The following is a 17435-nucleotide window of genomic DNA, read 5'->3' on the forward strand; positions in this document are numbered from 1 at the left end:
GAGTTAATTAAATTCTGATCTTTTCCAAAAAGTATTTTTAAAGATTGAATGTGAGGACGAGAGTTAAGCATTCAGATTTAATTATATAACCTAAGTCAACAGAGCGAGAGTTTGAGATAAGGGTGTTTAAACGGTCAGTGTCTTCTTAAAAAGGGTTTCTACGGATTTTATTGTTTTCAAAAAGTGGTTTTTGACTTGACTATAAGTGACAGCTACGTTAATATAAAATCATAGTTTATTCAACAGAGCGAGAGTTTGAGATAAAACTTTTAATCAATAAAGTCAACTGAAAAGATTTGTTTTAAAACCAGGAAACCGATAAAGAATTGATTCCCTAATTACGACAAACTACATACCGATATCCGCTTTATTAATATTCAATCTAGATCTTAGTTTAGTTTTTTTGCTTTTCCCCCAAACAATCAACCATTATCCACCTTAGCTTTACGAAGTAACCTTAGATAACGGTATATCGATTCATAAGTCCCTGTGGGATCGATATCTTTTAAAACTACGCGATAGAACTGTGCACTTGCAGTTTGTACACATTCTCGACTCACACAGTCGAGCGATCAAGTTTTTGGCGCCGTTGCCGGGGACTTTTATTTTATCGATATCGTAACTCTTCCATTACGCTGTAGAGACTAAGGTTTCTTTTTCTTCTATTCTTTCTTTCGTTGATTTGTATGCCACGCACTCGCTCACAAGGCGAACCGCTCTATTTACGAATCAACGACATCGAACTATATCTCTGAGTCCTACGACGAATTCGGGAATATCGTGCTGCAAACAATCTCCCTCCTGTAGAACTTCCTGATTTCAAAAACATTTTTCCTTCGATAACCGAGATGGCAGAACCAGCTCGTGCTCTTAGAGATTACGCCGCTCCATCGCAAGATGAGCCGCATTCAAGTATTGCTCCGCCCGCAATCGAAGCAAACAACTTCGAACTTAAACCTTCGCTGTTGCAGGCTGTGCAACAGAACCAATTCTCTGGAAATCCTACCGAGGATCCAAACCTTCATCTATCCGTATTTGTCCAATACGCTGATACTGTTAAAGCTAATGGTGTCACTTCAGAGGCAATTCGACTTCGTCTTTTTCCTTTCTCATTAAGAGATAGTGCTAGAAGATGGCTTCAGTCTCTCCCTTCAAACTCTGTCACCACATGGAACGAGTTGAAGAAAGTTTTTCTTGCCCGATACTTTCCGCCAAGCAAAACAGCTATGTTAAGAGCCCAGATAAACGGATTTAAACAGAAAGACAACGAGTCTCTTTTCGAAGCATGGGAAAGATACAAAGACATGATGAGACTTTGCCCACACCATGGTTTGGAAGACTGGTTAGTAATTCACACATTTTATAATGGTCTCTTGTACAACACAAGGTTAACAATAGACGCCGCTGCAGGTGGTGCACTAATGAACAAACCTTATGCTGATGCTTACCAGCTCATCGAGAGCATGGCCCAAAACCACTATCAGTGGGGAACCGAACGAACAATGGTGGAAAAACCTCAAACGAAAATTGGCATGTACGAGATAAGCAACCTTGATCACGTTAACGCAAAAGTGGATGCTCTGGTCCAGAAAATTGAAAATTTAAATGTATCACCTCCAGCCGCCATGGTTGCTATAACTCAGAATTGCGAGGTCTGTGGAATCCAAGGTCACACTCCTACGGATTGTCAACTCTTGACAGGAATCCAAGCAGAGCAAGTGAACTATGCTCAAGGAAGCCCCTACTCGAATACCTATAACTCAAATTGGAAGAACCATCCAAACTTTTCATATAAGAGTAATAATGCTTTGTACGCACCTGGACAATCTCCAAATCAAGCCCCAGCTATACCTCCGGGATATCAGAAACCGAACCCATCCATGCCTAACAATAACGCCCCTAGGAAATCCAACTTGGAAATCATGATGGAAAACTTTATAGCTTCCCAACAACAAACCAATAAAGATTTCTTAAACCAGAATGTACACACTGGCGAACAACTTAAACAACTAGCAAGCAAAGTAGATGCCCTGGCTACCCATAACAAAATGCTGGAAACACAAATATCACAAGTAGCTCAACAACAAGCACCTACTGCTGCCCCAACTGGTACATTCCCTGGACAGCCCCAACCTAACCCGAGAAGCCACGCTCATGCAGTTATATTAAGAAGTGGAACGGAAGTGGAAGGACCGTCTGATCCCAGGATAGAAAACCAAAACCCTAAGAAATCAACTGAGGAAAGTGAACCTAAGGAAAGGAAAGAAGAGAGTAATAAAGAAACCCTAGAAAAGAAGGAACCTTATGTACCTCCACCACCTTACAAACCACCTATCCCTTACCCTCAAAGGCTTGTTAAAACCAAAGATGCGGGCCAATTTAGAAAATTTGTTGATCTCCTTAAACAATTAAACGTTACAATTCCGTTCACCGAAGCTATCACGCAGATGCCCTCATATGCTAAATTCTTAAAAGAAATTCTTTCTAATAAGAGGAAACTTGAAGATAGCGAAACCGTTACACTCCCTGCCGAATGTAGCGCTATAATCCAAAACATGCCTCCTAAACTCAAGGATCCGGGTAGTTTCTCTATACCCTGTCACATAGGAAAATTTGTCATCGACAAAGCCTTATGCGATTTAGGAGCCGGAATTAGCGTTATGCCTTTATCCATATGCAAGAAACTGGAAATGGGAGAATTAAGACCAACCAAAATGTCTGTGCAACTAGCAGATCGTTCCATCAAATATCCTGTAGGAATCCTTGAAAACGTTCCCGTACGCATAGGTCAATTCTACATCCCAACTGATTTTACAATTATGGACATTAGAGAAGATGATATTACACCCATTATACTGGGAAGACCGTTCTTAGCAACTGCCGGTGCAATCATAGACGTAAAACGAGGATGACTCACCTTCGAAGTAGGTGAAGAGAAAATTGAGTTCATTCTTTCCCAATTCTTGAAAGCACCTGCAATAGAAGATACATGTTACTTCATGGATATCATCGATGAATGCATAAAAGAAGCAGAGTTAGTAGAAGACAAATCACCCGACTACCTTGTAGAAGACAGATCTAACCAATGTTTAGCAATAACACCGGACCCCACGCAATGTCTTAACAAACCAACCCCTGACCTGAAAACACTTCCCAAAAATCTGAGATATGAATTCCTAGACTTAGAACTTGAACGACCTGTGATAGTTAATGCAGACCTAGGAAGACTCGAAACAGAAAAACTCCTACATATCTTAAGAAAGTATCCAACCGCACTAGGTTACCACATCACCGATCTTAAAGGAATAAGTCCTTCTATTTGTATGCATCGCATCATGCTAGAAGAAGACTGTAAAACCTCTAGGGAACACCAGAGGAGACTAAATCCGATCCTGAGTGAGGTAGTAAAGAAGGAAATAACCAAGTTATTAGAAGCAGGTATTATATATCCTATATCTGATAGCAAATGGGTTAGTCCTGTACACGTAGTACCAAAGAAAGGAGGCATAACCGTTATTGAAAACGAAAAAGGGGAAACTATAACTAAATGAATCGAATCGGGATGGAGAATGTGCATTGACTATAGGAAACTAAACAAAGCAACCCGAAAAGATCATTTCCCTTTACCATTCATTGACCAAATGTTAGAACGACTAGCAAAACATTCGCATTTCTGTTATCTAGACGGTTATTCAGGCTTCTTTCAAATACCAATTCACCCTGATGACCAAAAAAAGACAACGTTCACGTGCCCTTTTGGTACCTTCGCTTATAGACGAATGCCGTTTGGCCTGTGTAATGCTCCCGCAACCTTTCAAAGATGCATGATGGCAATTTTCGCCGACTTTCTCGAAAACATCATGGAAGTATTTATGGATGATTTTTCCGTATACGGACAAAGTTTTGAAGAATGCCTTGAAAACCTAGAAAGAGTTCTTGAGCGATGTGTAAAAGTAAACTTAGTACTTAACTGGGAGAAGTGCCATTTTATGGTACAAGAAGGAATTGTTTTAGGACACATCATCTCGAACAGAGGAATTGAAGTAGACAAAGCCAAAATAGAGGTAATCGAAAAACTTCAACCCCCAAGAACCGTGAGAGAAGTACGAAGCTTCTTAGGACACGCCGATTTTTACCGACGATTCATCAAAGACTTCTCTAAGATAACTAAACCTTTAACCGGACTATTGATGAAAGATGTTGAATTCATATTCGACGATAACTGTTTAAAAGCATTTCAAACGCTTAAGCAAGCATTGATCTCCGCACCCATAATGCAGACACCCGACTGGAATGAACCATTCGAAATAATGTGTGATGCCAGCGATTATGCTATAGGTGCTGTTTTAGGACAACGAAAGGATAAAAAGCTTCACGTTATGTATTACGCAAGTAGGACCCTAGATGAAGCACATATGAATTACGCCACTACCGAGAAAGAACTCCTAGCAGTGGTATTTGCGCTAGATAAATTTCGTTCTTACTTGGTCGGAGCTAAAATAATAGTTTACACTGATCACGCTGCTATCAAGTACCTTTTAACAAAAAAAGATGCTAAACCTAGACTCCTAAGATGGATCTTGTTGCTACAAGAATTCGACTTAGAAATCAAGGACAAGAAAGGAACTGAAAACGTAGTAGCAGACCACCTCTCTAGACTTGAGAACCTTGAACCGGAAAGAACATCAATTAATGATGATTTCTCGTACGACAAACTTATAGCTACTTTGGAAGAGAACAACTCCGACACGCAAGTAGAAACCACCTTAGCTATATCTGTCACACCATGGTACGCTGATCTCGTCAATTATTTAGCTGCCGGAATAGTTCCGCCTACTTTATCTTACCAGCAGAAGAAACGATTCTTCTACGACATAAAACACTATTACTGGGATGATCCCTTACTTTTCAAAAGAGGCCCCGATGGTATTTTCCGTCGATGTATACCCGAAGAAGAGGTAGAAAATATAATCCAACACTGCCACTCCGCTCCTTATGGTGGACACACAAGTACATCCAAGACCTGCTCTAAAATCCTACAAGCCGGCTTTTATTGGCCAACTATATGGAAGGACGTACATGCGGCTATTAAGGAATGTGACAGATGCCAACGCACAGGAAACATATCTAGACGTGACGAGATGCCACAAAAAGGTATTTTGGAAGTAGAGATCTTCGACGTGTGGGGAATAGACTTCATGGGACCTTTTCCATCCTCTTTCGGTAACAAATACATACTCGTGGCAGTTGACTACGTATCAAAATGGATCGAAGCTATAGCTTCCCCAACAAATGACACCCGAGTAGTAACTAGACTCTTTAAGAATATAATATTTCCGAGATTTGGCATCCCAAGAATAGTAGTCAGTGATGGTGGATCGCACTTTATATCCAAGGTACTCGAAAAACTACTGCTTAAGTATGGAGTGAGACATAGGATAGCGACACCTTACCACCCTCAGACCAGTGGACAAGTGAAAGTGTCTAACAGAGAAATCAAGCAGATACTAGAAAAAACAGTCGCCACTTCAAGGAAAGATTGGTCATTAAAATTACCAGAAGCTTTGTGGGCATACCGAACTGCTTATAAAACCCCCATAGGGACGACCCCATTTAAGCTCATCTATGGAAAATCCTGTCACCTCCCGGTAGAGTTAGAACATAAAGCCTATTGGGCTATTAGAAATCTGAATCTAAACTATAAAGCCGCCGGTGAAAAGAGAATCCTTGACATAAACGAATTAGAGGAACTCAGAAGAGATGCCTATGAAAATGCCAGAATCTATAAAGAAAGAACAAAACAATGGCATGACAAGCGTATATCAAGAAAAATCTTCAAGCAAGGCGACGCAGTCCTTTTATTTAACTCTAGACTAAAGTTATTCCCGGGAAAACTACGATCCAGATGGTCAGGTCCTTTTCATATCACTAACATCTTTCCCAGTGGAGCGATAGAAATTAAAGGCAAATCCACAGAACCGTTCACCGTAAACGGGCAACGTCTAAAACACTATCACTATGCGGAAACCAATGGAGATTCGCAAATCCTACACTTAGACGAAATGCCCCCAGGGCCTATAGATTATACTTAACAGTTTCTTTGTCGAGCTTGCGACATTTAAACAAAGCGCTTAGTGGGAGACAACCCACAATTATTTTATTATTTTCTTATTCTATTATTATCATTTTCCTATTTCTTCCTTAACTATTCTTTTAATTTCTGTTTAGTATTCATTCCTGATTTATTTTAATTCAAAAGAAAATAATAATAATAATAATAATAATAATAACTTTTTTTTCTTCTTTCGGCATTTGGCCAAATCCTAACTAAAACTCATGTTTTCTTTTCTCTAGCTAACACTAACCAGATGGGACATATTGATCGTATGGGTATCAAATTCAGAGGGATGGCTCAGAAACAAAAGTTTGAAGAACTAGCCACTAGAGAGATGCTACCTAGTCTATATGCTGATGATTGGGCTATGACTGCCCTTGGACTAAGAGAAAGTGTCCTGTATTTGCTGAATCAGATAGGATGGGAGACATCCCCTATCCTAAGACATTTCGCCACCTACCGGAGACTCACACTAGAATTCCTTAGCTCATTAATCTATCTACCCAGCCATGGAAAAGGAATTAGTAGAGGTTTTATCCAGTTCAGAATGTTCAACATGGAGTACAAATTTAATATTAGAGACTTTACAAACCTATTGGGTTCTCCTACCTCCTTTGACACATTCACAGTAAGCCAGGAAGAACTTTTTGAGTATAGAGAACTTGAACACTTTTGGGGTAGTTTGACTGGAAATGACGATCCCGAGGAACATGAGTTTCTCTCTGGAAACATACACAACCCGGCCTTTCGCTATTTCCATAAGATCCTGACCCACACCTTATTTGGAGAGAAGCCAAACAGCACTTCAGTTTCACGTGATGAACTCTTCATCCTATTTTGTGCTTCTCAGAGCCGTGCAGTAAATGGTGCCACTTTTATGTTAGCTAATTTAGACCACCTTGTCCAAGATGAGCGAGCACCCATTAGAATAGGCGGTCTGATAACCATGATAGGTAATGCTATTGGGTTACGTCAGTCGATTCTCGACCTAAGCCCTTTTTGTGGCATTACTACTATGAGTATACCCTTCCTCTTCAACACTTTATTTATAGCAAACCTAGGATCTGATGAGTTTGAGCTTATTATTGATAACCAGGTTCTTTGCCTATTCACCATGCCCGATCCTAGGACTAGTGTTCATAACCGCAATAACTGGCTCTACAACCTGAACGAAACCCCAACTCCTGCTAGATCCACTGAATCCATCCAGGACTATGAGATTTGTGATGACTATGAGACTTATGATGACCAGATTCCTTATGCTGAATCTGACCCTCAGACACCATCTGGCTACCATGATATTGACCCTCCCCCTCAGCCTGTTCAGACCGAAGAATCAGCAATATCCGACCTCCGGCATCATATGCCCGGAACTGATTATAACACCGCCATTGAAGCTTTGATGTCAGAACAAGACGCCCTCAGAGAAGAATTTACTGACATGAGACACGAAGTTCTAGGATACATGAGCAGTATGACAGATCAGTTTCACGAGTTGCTACACCGTGTTAACTCTTTTGCTCCTCCGGCCAGAGATCGTGCAGATGGATAGAATTTAGTTATTTTTCTAAGTTATTTAGTTTTAAGTTAGATTATTCATTAATGTTATTTGAATTCATGTTCACATTTATTTCTCTTTCATTTTATTGTTTTCCTTTCCAGTATTACATTATGATCATTTTATTGAAGCTGTTTATTTAATTTTATTATGCAATAGCTACTATATTCTCTACTATTGCTGTCCATAACCTATTGAATTATTCATGCAATATTATATAGAATAGCATGCACGATAAATTAATTAGCAAGATAAAATAATCTAAAAGCAAAACAAAATAATAAAAAAATTAATAAATCCATTACCAAAGTGATTCTGTAGAACGCTACTGAAGCCTTGCCAAAAGGAATGTGTGACGAGCGTCACACAATCCATGACGAACGGCACGCCAAGTGCCTGTTACGACCGTCACACCCCTGTGACGAGCGTAACACCCTTCTGACTAGGTGAACGTTACAGTACCGTTGGAGACGAACGTTACACCCTTTCACTTTTTACCTTCCCCATTTATTCCCATTAACCCACATTTATTCACTTTTCAACCACCTCCTTTCCAACTTCCAAATTCTTTTCCTATAAATACCCATCAAAACATCCCTTCATTCACCACAAACCATTCTCTCCTATCAAATACATTTCTTTTCTTTCCAAATCACTCCTTCAAAATTCATTCATCACAATGGCGGGAAATCAGAATTTCGGAAATATCATCTTCCGATCCGAAGATGAAAATTATCAAAGGGAGCAATTCGAGCGTTTCCAACAGCGAGGCGTCGTTTCCACCAGGTACCCTGATTTTACTTGTTTACACCAATTAGGATTACTCCAAGGTATCGAATGGATGCTCCGTCAAGCCGACTTAACCTTCCTTTGCACTCATAATCAACCCACTTACCCTTCCCTAACCTTAGAATTCTTAAGTTCATACGCATACACCACTCCAGCCGGTGAGGACGAATTCCTAACCGGTACCGCAACCTTCCGTATGTTCAACACCGAGTACTCCTTAACCCAAAACCAGTTGAGTACCATGCTACAATTCTCCACAGAAGGCCAAGTCTACCCCAGAATCCCTCCCGACCTAAACTGGAACACAGTTGCCGTTTTCACCCTTTTTAAGAAAATATCCGGTCTAGATGCCTACAACTGGGAAGAACTCCTTCTTTCCCACATACATAACCCAACCATCCGATATTTTATCCGCATCTTACAGAACACAGTTTTTGGTAGACCAAACAACAGCAAGGTCAACGCAAAGGAACTCTTCTTCCTCGAATGCGTCTTCGAACCACGGGCTAAGGTAAACGCCGCCTCTTTCCTATTTCATCATATCCGCACCTTATGTGCTAGAGGCCGGCAACCTTTTATAATTGGTGGATTAATCACCACCATAGCACTTGGCCTAAACCTAGGGGATAAACTCCAAACTTTAGAATCTCTACCTCCCCTATCTATGGATATCAGCTACTGTCGATCCAGCCACCTGATTAAGAACAGAGTAGGCGGAGGATATTATCTTATGGTGAACAACCAGGCAACCCCAAGCGTTGTTCTACCCAATATCGCCCTAACTGATGTCACAAACCCCGACCGCCACCTCTATGATCTAAACGCTCCCGAAGCCACCGAGCCTTCACATGCAAACCCGCCCACAGACGAGTTTGAAGAAATGGAGCAAGGTGATCAGCCTCTTGCACCACAATCCGCCCCACCCAATCCTTCCGGTAATGCAACTGGCCCATCCTCCCAACGTCGTCGACGAAGAAGGCCTGCAACCAACGACGACATCATGGATGCTATTGATGGTATGCAGGCACAGAATGTCGAGATGATGCAGATGATGCGTCAAATGCAACAACAACAGGATGCTAGGAATGCCATAACCGACCAACGGTTTACTGAGTTGTTCAGCAGGTTCGACAACTTAGACTTACGTCAGAGATCACCTGGCCCAAGAACCAGAGGCGGAAGACAACCTTAGCTGTAGCTTCTTTTCTTTTTTTTCTTTCCATATTGTATCTCATTTCCTTAAAACATTGGGGACAATGTTTAATTTAAGTATGGGGGGGAAACCATGTTCTTTCTATTTCCATTTTTCAAGTATGTACCTTTCCCTTCATTGTTTTGTATTATTTATTTATGCAAAAAAAAAAAATCTATTATTTTAAAGTTAAGTCCCGAGTGTGAACAAATTTCTATTATCTATTCCCTCAATTTTCTTGAGCCATAACAAAAATTTAACACACCCAATAAGTATAAAGGTTGCTTATTTTATAAAACTTGAGTGAAATCAAAAACAAAATCATTACCATAACAACACTCTGAGAACCTCAACATGTTAGATCAGGATAAGTACCTATTATACCAATCCCTTGAATTTTTAGTTTTATAGTAACCCCGAGTAGTTTATACGAGAAGTCAGCACCATCTTAATAGCAAACTACGTGGAGAGCCGATGAATATAAGTGAATGATTCCCAAAGTAACATAAAAAAATATATATATATAAATATATCAGGAAATGCACTAATTAAATTAGGTGATCCTTACCAGATCATTTAATCTAAAGGTTGCAGATCATACAAAAGCATAAGATGAAAGATCCATTATGAGTTGGTTCAGTAGGTATCTGGTACTGAACTTGGTAGGGCGGACTACGGTTCGATCCCCCGCGATTTGCAATGGACTGAATAACGAAGTTATCCGACTTATGTACCAGAACTTCTAGCTAAAAGGGGATCAGAATCACTAACCGGCTACTCCACTATGTGCGCGAAAAGATAAAGGGCTTAATGTGATTTCGCTAGAATGAAAACGGGTGAAATAAGAGTAAAGGAACCAGGATAGCTATCATAATGTACTTGAACTGATTTACATAAGGCAGGGTTATCTAGGTTGTGACGGTGGTTGTTATGTCAAGATTAAACTCAAGTTGCTTCTAAACTAAATCCACTTGCAACCTATTACGAATTGATGTGTGTTTTGAAATTTTATCTGGCTAAAACCTTTAACGAGTTCTATACTGAATTTTGCTTGAGGACAAGCAAAGATCCAAGTATGGGGGAGTTTGATAACACGAAATTATATCATATTTTAGGACTTAATTCAATTAAATTTTTATTTATTTATTTCAGTTCACTTCATTTTATTAGATATTACGCGGTATTTTCTTCCTATTTGTCTCAGGTGGCTTATTTTGAAGCATAAGTAAAACTGGAAGAAAAGGAGGTGCTAAAAGGAGAGAAAATGAACCAAATGTCAAAGCCCAGCCCAAAACACAAAACGCAGGTGCCGTGCATGTGACGGACGTCACAGAGGGCGTGACGAGCGTCACGCCTTGCACACTCCTGTGACGGACGTCACACATGGTGTGACGAACGTCACACCATTCCCCTACATTTTTGGCGCAAGGAACGCCTCAGAGACGTTGAGCGTTGAGGGAGTGTTGAGCCTTATATCCACGTCATGCTTTTATGCACGTTGAAGACCTTTTTGGCAGCGGAAGCGGTTACTCAAGCATGTATAAATAGCCACTTGCAAAACTAAAAAGGGTTCCGAAGCTTTTCCACATTTTTTCCTTTGCCGTTTTCGCTTTTGCATATTTTCTTTTCCAGCAACTTAAGCAGTATTGTTTCTTTATTATTTTTACGAGTTCTACACTATTTCCCTTGCAATTTCCTTTTTCCTTTTTAGCATTTAGTTAATTCTTTTCGCACAATAGTTTCTACACCGGAAACTATTGTGCACCTTTTTACCGGATCTAACCTTACGTTAGAATCTAGTTTTTTATTTCCTTCGTTTTTATTTGTTGTTTAATTGAAGAAGCCAAGAACAAATCCTACCGGCTTGTAGTGGAGTGTTCAAGACTATTGTTTAACTCATTCAGGTTCTTTAATTATTATTTAATGCTTTGTCTTATTATTTATTTATATTATCTGCCTGGGATGAGTCTGTTAATGCATGATAAGTATTTTAGTTTGTTTAGCATGTCTGGCTAATTCGCTTAGATATCGGTATGTAAAGTAAGCGGAATAAGGGATCAGAACTAAGTCGGTTTAACTAAATTTAAAATCAAAATCACTCTTTTTACGGTCTCAATTTACAGGTTTAATAACAAAGGTTTTTACGAAAGTAAAAGACATAAAGAAGTTAAAATCAATAGAGCGAGAGTTTGAGGTTTTAACTGGACAGTGTAAATTAGACATTAATTCTAGATCAGGGCGAGAGCAAGTTTTAGAGTTAATTAAATTCTGATCTTTTCCAAAAAGTATTTTTAAAGATTGAATGTGAGGACGAGAGTTAAGCATTCAGATTTAATTATATAACCTAAGTCAACAGAGCGAGAGTTTGAGATAAGGGTGTTTAAACGGTCAGTGTCTTCTTAAAAAGGGTTTCTACGGATTTTATTGTTTTCAAAAAGTGGTTTTTGACTTGACTATAAGTGACAGCTACGTTAATATAAAATCATAGTTTATTCAACAGAGCGAGAGTTTGAGATAAAACTTTTAATCAATAAAGTCAACTGAAAAGATTTGTTTTAAAACCAGGAAACCGATAAAGAATTGATTCCCTAATTACGACGAACTACATACCGATATCCGCTTTATTAATATTCAATCTAGATCTTAGTTTAGTTTTTTTGCTTTTCCCCCAAACAATCAACCATTATCCACCTTAGTTTTACGAAGTAACCTTAGATAACGGTATATCGATTCATAAGTCCCTGTGGGATCGATATCTTTTAAAACTACGCGATAGAACTGTGCACTTGCAGTTTGTACACATTCTCGACTCACACAGTCGAGCGATCAAATGCAACTCTGCCATGGTATGCTGACTTTGTCAACTACCTAGTCGTCGGAGTACTTCCACCGGACCTATCTTATCAACAACAGAAGAAGTTCTTTCACGATCTAAAATAGTATTACTGGGATGAACCTCTTCTTTTCAAAAGAGGGACCGACGGTATTTTCCGTCGATGTGTTCCTGAGGATGAAATCGATGATATAATCTCCAATTTACATTCCGCTCCCTATGAAGGGCATGCAAGTACCTCAAATACCTGCACTAAGATCCTACAATCCGGCCTCTTTTGGCCTAATCTATGGAAAGACGTCCATAACGCGGTTATAAAATGCGACCGGTGCCAACGCACTGACAACATCTCAAGACACGATGAAATGCCACAAACAGGAATCTTAGAAGTAGAAGTCTTCGATGTATGGGGGATTGACTTCATGGGACCATTCTCAGCTTCTTTTGGTAATAAATACATACTCGTTGTTGTCGACTATGTTTCAAAATGGATCGAGGTTGTAGCCTCTCCAACAAATGACACACGAGTAGTGATCAAGTTATTCAAGAAAATTATCTTTCCCAGATTCGGTGTGCCAAAATTAGTAGTCAGTGACGGTGGCTCCCACTTCATATCGAATATATTTGGAAAACTCCTTTTGAAGTATGGAGTCCGACACCGCGTAGCAACACCGTATCATCCACAAATTAGCGGGCAAGTTGAAGTCTCGAATCAAGAAATAAAACAAATTCTTGAGAAGACTGTAGGAATATCCAGAAAAGACTGGTCATCTAAACTAAACGAAGCTTTGTGGGCCTACAGGACGGCTTACAAAACCCCGATATGAACCACACCCTTCAAACTAGTTTATGGTAAATCATGTCACCTCCCTGTGGAATTAGAACACAAAGCGTATTGGGCAATTAAAACCCTGAACATAAACTACACTTTCGTAGGCGAGAAACGGATTTTGGACATCCACGAATTAGAAGAGCTGAGATTGGACGCTTACGAGAATGCCAGGATCTACAAAGAACGAACCAAAAGATGGCATGACAAACGCATTTCTAGGAAGGAGTTTAAAGTCGGTGACATAGTGCTGCTATTTAATTCAAGACTTAAACTTTTTCCAAGAAAACTCAAATCTCGATGGTCTGGCCCTTTCGAGATCACCAAAGTTCTCACTAGTGGTGCGATAGAAATAAAAGGTAGAAATAGTGACCCTTTTGTAGTAAACAGGCAGCGACTAAAGCATTATCACAATATAGAAAACAGAGACTATTCGAACAGTCTCAGACTCATAGAGCTGCCCGCTCAACCCAAAACCTAGTACAATGCGACACTACTGTCGAACTTGCGACATTAAACAAAGTGCTTAGTGGGAGACAACCCACCCTTTTCCCCTTTTGTTCTTTTTCTTACACTCTATTTTCCCTTCTTTAATTTTCTTCTTTATTTTGTTTGCTCCCCTCTTCTTGATTCTTTGCAGTCACTCTTGTTGCTTCTAGTAACTAACTTAGACATATTGGATACTGACAAACAGGAAAATTACTAACTAGTTAGTTAATTACTTTCATCATGCAACCAGAGACAATTTTCAGAGGCAGAGTTCAACGCAGGCGGTATGATTATCTAGCCCGAAAGGATATGGCATTGACCATATATTATGATGGACCGACCATGGATAAATTAGGCATCCGAGATAGCATCCTATTTATGTTTAACCAGCTTGGGTGGGAGAACGCAGCCATTAAGAGACAGTTTGTCACGTACCGTGAACTAACCTTAGAATTCCTGAGTTCCCTTGTATACATCCCTCAGCATGGTTACGGACTTAACAAAGGGTTGATATCCTTTAGGCTATTTAGCATGGACTTCACCTACACCCGTCGAGACCTTGCTGACCTCCTAGGATTTCCTAGTGGCCCTTTCATTTTTACTACCCGCCAAGAGGACCTTATCGATGACATTGACCTCGATGACTTTTAGGGTAGCATATCTAGAGAATCCAACCCTAACCCGAATGAGATGCACTCACAAAAGATCCATAACCCTGCTATCCGATACTTTCATAAAATACTAGCCCACACCTTATTTGGTAAGGAAGAGAATAACACCTTAGTGTCCCGCGATGAACTCTTCATCTTGCTATGTGTCGATTGTAACACCCTTCTAAAATACCCCAAATATTTAATTAAAATAACAATATATCAATCAGAGTAAATATGCAATTAAGGGTGTCACACAAACATTTCACAACATTCACCATAATATTTAGTCATGCTCATTATTTAACTCAAAACGTAAAGTATTGCACAATACGCAGCGGATAGAGATCAAATCGATCATTCAAAACATGTAACACATTCCATGTAAAATTATTCAACAAGGTAAAACATCCCGTCCCGATGTTACATCTATCAGAGCATGACCCACTAAGGAACTACACTAGACTCCAAGCACTAGCTCCTACTCAATCACTGCTCGTTACCTGAAAAATAGTTGTAAGGGTGAGTTCCTCAATCGATATAATAAGCATTATAAAATATCATGCAATGTTATGTAATTTAACACATTTCATCACCCAAATCAGATTACACATTCAGCAACGGCAATATCAACTCAAATATCATACTCAATACCAATGCAACTCATACTCATACTCAATGTCAACACAAACACACGTATAATATTGGAATACATCCATTCATATTATACGCCATACATATATTATGCAATGAGACTCCATGCATGCGGTACCGACTATTCGTGAACATATAGTTCAACCTCACCGTCCAAATCCAGGCACGGCTACCAAGCCCACTAGTCCCACTCATTTGAGACCTAGTGACTCACTCACTAATTCCTCACCATGGGAATTAGCTACCACCCCAAGGGCCATGCTATGCACGCTAATCACCTAGCATGCAAACATCAACAACAATCCACAATGATTTACTCACTAATTCCTCACCATGGGAATTAGCTACCACCATAAAGGCCACAATATGCACGCTAATTCACCTAGCATACAACCATCAACAACAATCCACAATGGACATATGCTCACACTCTAAGCCATAAAACAGTCCATTCACAAATACATGCATAATACATACATTCACAACATTATGCATATTTTCACATATCATCGGCATATTTATCACATACTCATATCATGTCATGCCAAATAATTCAATCACAGTATTAGCACACTCTACTAATACCTACACTGTTCAAAACAACGGGAAGTAATCCCTAATACATCATACATCAGCTAAATTACATCACTCAGCTGAAACGACCAAAACTGCACAACAACAGCTCAGAAAATCACAATTCTGCTCATACGCGTATTGCCTAGTCCCATACGCGTATGGCCCATCTCCTGACCAAGTCCCATACGCGTAACACCATCTCATACGCGTATGCTACGCGTAACACCTCTCCCATACGCGTACCAACAGAGACAAAACCACGTTAAAATCATCATCTTCCTCATCCATACGCGTATTGCCTAGTGCCATACGCGTACCAGACCATCTCATACGCGTATTGCCTAGTGCCATACGCGTATGACCAGAAACCAGATTTCCAGATCTGCTATGGTCTTCTCTGCTACGAGATCTATCCAATTCAACCTTCCACAGTCCAATTTTACACAGTAATCGTTCATATCATCTAACACGAATCATACCCTATTCGATTTCACAAATTCTAACATTATTACATCTAATTCCTACAATTTTCCTTCGATTATAATCCAGATTTCGTTCATCCAAAAGTTCACAATTTCATCATGCATCATTCTAATCAGAGGCAATTCAATGGTTTATCACTACCCATTACATGTTATCCCATAATACCCATTAAACGATGATAAACCCCCCTTACCTGAGTTAATCCGGCAAATCTCTGAGCTCCAAGCTTTTCCTTCCTTCAACCCTTGTTCTCTTGCTCTTTTTCCACTTTCTGTCTCTTTTTCCTTTTCACGTGAAAATAACCCTTTTTACCAAATGGGACCTTTTCTAATTCCAATTTTTATTCTAATAATAATAATAATAATAATCCAATAATAATAATCCCAATAATATTCCAATAATTATTATTCCAATAATAATAATAATTCCAATTATTTAATTAAATTAATAAATATATTATTAACTCAATTTAAATAATTATCTTATTTTATCGGGGTGTTACAACTCTCCCCCACTAAAAGAGTTTTCGTCCTCGAAAACATACCTCAAGTGAATAACTCCGGATAAGACTCCTTCATCTGACTCTCAAGTTCCCAAGTCACATTGCCACCTGCTGGTCCTCCCCAAGCTACCTTTACCAAAACAATCTCTTTACCGCGCAACTGCTTCAACTCTCGATCCTCGATCCTCATAGGTGATGTTTCAACAGTCAGGTTATCTCTCACCTGTACATCATCTACTTGGACTACATGCGACGAATCAGGAATGTACCTCCTCAACTGAGACACATGAAAAACCTCATGCAAATTCGCAAGTGACGGCGGTAAAGCGATACGATAGGCTACCTCCCCTATCCTCTCCAAAATCTGATAAGGACCAATAAATCGAGGTGTCAACTTCTTCGACTTCAAAGCTCGACCAACCCCAGTTATCGGAGTAACACGAAGAAACACATGATCTCCCTCTTGAAACTCAAGTGACTTCCTCCTCTTGTCGTGATAACTCTTCTGACGACTCTGAGCAATCCTCATCTTCTCCTGAATCATCTTAATCTTTTCCGTAGTCTGTTGAACAATCTCCGGTCCAACCACAGCACTCTCACCGGACTCGTACCAACATAAAGGCGTCCGACATCTCCTACCATACAAAGCTTCAAACGGTGCCATACCAATGCTCGAATGAAAACTATTGTTGTAGGTAAACTCAATCAAAGGTAAATAACAATCCCAAGCGCCTCCCTTTTCCAAAACACAAGCTCTCAAAAGAT

At 39.7% G+C, this 17435-nt stretch overlaps 1 pseudogene; it reads right to left on the minus strand.

Moving 5' to 3' along the window:
• Nucleotides 1-1233: 1233 nt before the first annotated feature.
• Nucleotides 1234-1333, minus strand: LOC127089183 (uncharacterized; annotated as a pseudogene).
• Nucleotides 1334-17435: the final 16102 nt, after the last annotated feature.

The sequence above is a fragment of the Lathyrus oleraceus genome, chromosome 5 (assembly GCF_024323335.1).
Source record: "Lathyrus oleraceus cultivar Zhongwan6 chromosome 5, CAAS_Psat_ZW6_1.0, whole genome shotgun sequence".
NCBI classification, from domain to species: domain Eukaryota; kingdom Viridiplantae; phylum Streptophyta; class Magnoliopsida; order Fabales; family Fabaceae; genus Lathyrus; species Lathyrus oleraceus.